This window comes from Prinia subflava, chromosome 1 (genome assembly GCF_021018805.1).
Source record: "Prinia subflava isolate CZ2003 ecotype Zambia chromosome 1, Cam_Psub_1.2, whole genome shotgun sequence".
Lineage (NCBI taxonomy): Eukaryota > Metazoa > Chordata > Aves > Passeriformes > Cisticolidae > Prinia > Prinia subflava.
This window is the reverse complement of record NC_086247.1, coordinates 64,554,174-64,558,913: the sequence shown is the minus strand read 5'-3', so window position 1 is coordinate 64,558,913 and position 4,740 is coordinate 64,554,174.

The following is a 4,740-nucleotide window of genomic DNA, read 5'->3' as shown; positions in this document are numbered from 1 at the left end:
ATTCTCTGTTCATTGGGTGACATAAACAGTCTCCAAACCTTCTCTGTCCATTATGATAGGAAGAACACCTTCCACCTCGTGCAGTTGAGGAGTATTTTGTCAGTGTAGCTTGCCTTCTCAGGCAGTTGAAATAGACCCTGCAATCAAGTCTTCCTTTTCATCAGGGTTTGTGGATTCCTTACAATCTTGGAGAACCATCAGACTAACCTGCTGTTTACCACTCCCTTCCTGGTCACCAGTATTTGTCCTTTCTTTGGAAATCTTTACTCCAAGACTCCTGCTGTCATTTGAACAGGCTGCTTTGGAAACTGTTCCCTGAGTCCCCTTGATTCACTTTCTCTGGTAACAGTTCTGGACCATTTCTATTGCAGGATTGCTTCAGAATATTTTAGGCAAATTTTTTTTCTCTCCCAATGAGACATCTTATGAAGCTTTTTAAGAGATGGCTGCTAAAATATGCATAAACATATACATTCTTTTTGAAGCATATGGCTTTATACTCAAGCAAATGTTTGGAATATTACAGAAAATAAATTTTCTAATTACATGATGGGGATATTTGCTTTCTTTATGGCTGCCTTGCTGCTCATTGCTCTATTAGCTTAATGTGAAGGATTTAATTTAGTTGTATGCCTATTTTAGACTATGAGAAAGACATGACATTTGGGGGTTTTGAGATAAGAAAGGTGAGAGAAAATTTTGAAAAAGGAGGTGCCTGCTAACCATCTTGTTGTTATTACTTCCCATTTGCTACTCTACATCCCTTTGTGCTTCCATAACCAGAGGTTCTTTGAAGATCTGAGGTATCTTCAGATATTTGGGTTTAGACCTTTTGGTTTGAAGAATATGGTCATAAACTTGTTTTGGATAGAAAAAGCTTTGTTGGAGTCATTTGTACTCCCTGTGTCCTGACCATGGAACTGTAATTTAGCTACTAAGAATAAGCCATGATTGTTTACAGATGGACTTTGAAAAGGAGGAGGAGATTATGAGAGACTAAATTTGTTGTAAATAATTATTTCCATAGAAAAGTGGTTCGATGATCCTGTAGAAAGGACTTAGAGTCATCTCAGTAAGTTACTAATTTGTTTACCTTCAAGTAAAATCATCTCTCTAGAGCCAGCCAATTTTTATACTGAGGTGTAGAAGAGCTGTCCTATGTGGCAATGTGATGGATAACTTCATTATACAACGTAAGAAGCTCTTCTTCTCTTTCTTGTACCTTTTTACACTCTAGTTAATCACCTTACCCTGGTTAAACCAACTGACTACTTCAGCATTAAAAGTATGCAAAATTAACATTTTACTGCACTGGGGCCAGATAAAGGCAGTCTTTTCCATCTGGAAAACAGACAGCATCGTTTAAATGACTCTGGCTTCTCTGTCTGATGTGTAGTCCAGCTGATGCCATTTCCAATCAAGGCATTGAGTTGTGTGCTCAACTTCCATCCCTTCTCTATCTTTTTTCATGATAAGAATATAGGGTAAGGATGGCTGGTCTGGGCTGTCCCTGTCTTCAGCAGTGGCAGATATTGACTGCTGAGTGTTTATGAACAGAAGAGATGACAGAGATTTTCAGCTTCCAGAGGTCTGTGGTCCAGGGACTTTCTGGGTCCAAGACAGTGAAGTTCTGGTTATTGTCACTGGGCCTGATCCTGATGTGTGGGATGACATCCTGCTCAGCCTCAGCCCATCCCCAGGGAAGTGCCCTGAAAATTCCCACTTCTCCATTGCATCTAATGTGCAATGATTTTGATGTTTCTTTCACTTTGCTATGTAAATATTCCATCTTTTTGAGACGGAGGGCAGAATCAGACCTGGACACGTCATTCAGTGTATTGATTCACTTTAGATTTATACAATAGCATACCAAGATTTTTGAAATTTTTGTTATTTCTTGAAAATTGGGTAAAAATTGTTTTCATCCCTGGGGCCTAAATCATGTACAACCCTTTGACAGAAATTGCTGCAATTTTCAATAAAAAGTGTATCTGTTTGAGAGATTGTTCCTCACCACTGAAAACATCGGGATTTTCAGTATTTTAGTCTTCATAATAGCAAGGATTTGTATCTGTAAGACCTTATCTGCCCTTCCTTTAGATATTGAGATGGATTTTCCCATTGCAAGACAGGGTAAAATTCACTGCTGTGCTTCCTCTGTGTGAGCAATGCTTGCCATCTCTCCTTAAATTCTGGGATTCTGTTATCAAACAGTAAGAAGAGTGCTGAAGCACTATTTATTGATGGTTATTGAAGGACTTTTTTTCTTGTTACTTTTCAATTGAAACATTTTTTCCTCAAAGCTTTTGCATGAATGCAGTTGGAAAAAACCCAGTATGACATCACATTTTGTCATCATCAATCATTTGCTATGCAAATTGAGCCTACGGGACTTCAGAGTTCAAGGCCTGCCTGCACATGGGACTTGTACAAACAATGAAAGATTTACTATGTGAGTAATAAGTACTTTCAGGAAAAGATCCATTACAAATGAAAGTAGAAAAAGTTATAGACAGAGAGAAAAAAGAGCAAATGTTGATCACAAAAAGGAAACAAATGGAATAGTGATCACATCTGGTAAAATAGTTCCATGAAATACATTTATTTGGAAAATATGCATCAAATTCTTTTGCCTGAAACTTTTGCTCACTTTTAAAATCCTGAGCAGCTTTGAAAATTAAATGTTTTCTAAACAAATATAAAGGCCATAAGCTGACATCAAAGGTTTGTTTCAAAGAGGTTCACAGAGGATGCCTGTGCTAAAATACAGCACCAGGGAAGAAATACAGTGATATTCTCTCAGGCTACAACCATCCTCAGATCAGGATCTTTGATAAAGCTAACACCTCTGTGTTTAGTGGGCTCTGATTTTTTTTCCTTTGCATTAATTCCTGATTCCTTTTTGACTTGCTCTGCATTTCAGCAATCCTGTGGCCAGGAGTTCCAACACTTGTGTGCTCACTGATTGAACTATTATCTTTTGCTTGTTTTGAACTTGCCACATGCTGATTTCATGCTGTGATTCTTGCCTGCTGGCTTTCACTAGAAAAGTACACTCAGGATCTAGTAACAAAAGAATGGAGATTACTGTATCAGGACAAATCAGGATGGTAATATATTTCCCATTAAGACAACACAGGCTATATTGAGGTCATGTTAAATCAAAGTCTCAAAGCTGCCACACTTCCCAAAAGAAAGAAAATGCCATTTCTCCTTCTGTTGCAGTAGCATCCAGTGATCTTTTCTAGATCTGTTTTTGAAAGGATTTTCCATGTCTTTTGAAGCCACTGGCACTGTTAAAGGTAGGGTTTGTGTGCAAAAATAAAATAGACTTTAAGTGCACAAATATAGGTTGAATGTAGAAGGTACTGCTCATTACCCCTATGACTGAGTGGCAAGTTGAGGGGGAAAATACTCAGGCATAAAATTACCTTTTATTTTCCTGGCTGCTTATGCACCCATTGAGGAGGCTGTATTTACAGGCATGTTTTTTCACTCTGCCCTGCGGTCATGAGTGACTTGATAATCATAATAGATTCTGATCAGGCTTCTGACCATTTAGAGTTTGTAAGGAAAAAATCTCTTACTCCTGATATTCAACTCACAAGAAGGCTGTGGACTAAGAATTTGAGATACCATTTTTCAAGAAAAAGATGTCTCTATGAAGGACGCCAAACCGTATCCAAAATTATGCTTGAAAAAGAAAAAAAGAAAAATGTTATGAGACAAAGTAGGTTTTGAAAGAAAGGTCTGCACTCAGATTATTGGTGGCAAAATTAAGTTCAGTTCCTTTTTGGAAAAATCATTTTCCACTTTTCTGATAATAAATTGGGCAGAATTATATGATAAGGTGTGATAAGCAGTAAAATTCAGATTAATTTAGGACAACCTATATCAGGGTCTTGGGGAAAATCCAAGAAATTATATGTAAGAGTACTGTGCTACTTACTGCATGAACAAATTGTTCATGGCACTGGCCACTATCTATCAATGAAAGCCGTAAGAATAATTTTTGAAGGTAATTGTCTATTCTAATTTTAGTCAGACACCTGTTGTTAATACACTGAAAAATGATGTTTTCTATCCTTAAGGAATTTTTACTCTGTGGAGATGTCCTTACTGTCCCATCTGGTCTTCTATCTTTCAGCACAGTACATGTCTCCTGTAGGTCTTCTGTCATATTTGCCACTCTTAGGTTACTGTTAGATCATGTTAAATGTCTCTTTGTGCCATCTTCAGGCAATTGAATGCCCCTCTTCCATCCTGTTCAGTTTTGATCTGTTGGGTTCAACTGTATCTATCACAGTAAGTTCTTCTGCTTCCCTTCACACAAGGAAAGGATGAAATTCCTTTTCTAGGTCATTAAAATTCCTTCAGTTTTATTGGTTGTTGGCTTTTTTTTCCAATGAGGAGATGAATAAGATCTCACAAATTGCTCTTGCTTTGCATATATTATTTTATTGGTCTCTTACAAGTTTTGTCTCCAAAGGGAAGAATCCTGATGCTTAGTAACCCTCATTTCATGAAAATCTAATATTATAGTATAGTATCTCTGATATATATATATATATATATATATATATATAGTATCTCTGAACACTTTGCAGTTCCACTTTATTATTTACTTAAAATGAGGTGGTTAGACTTAAGGACAACATTCAAAAATAAAGCAAACGACTGATTCTTGGCAGTATGCGTTAATTTGTGGTGTGTTGGTGTCCAAGGATTCCAGGCTGCATA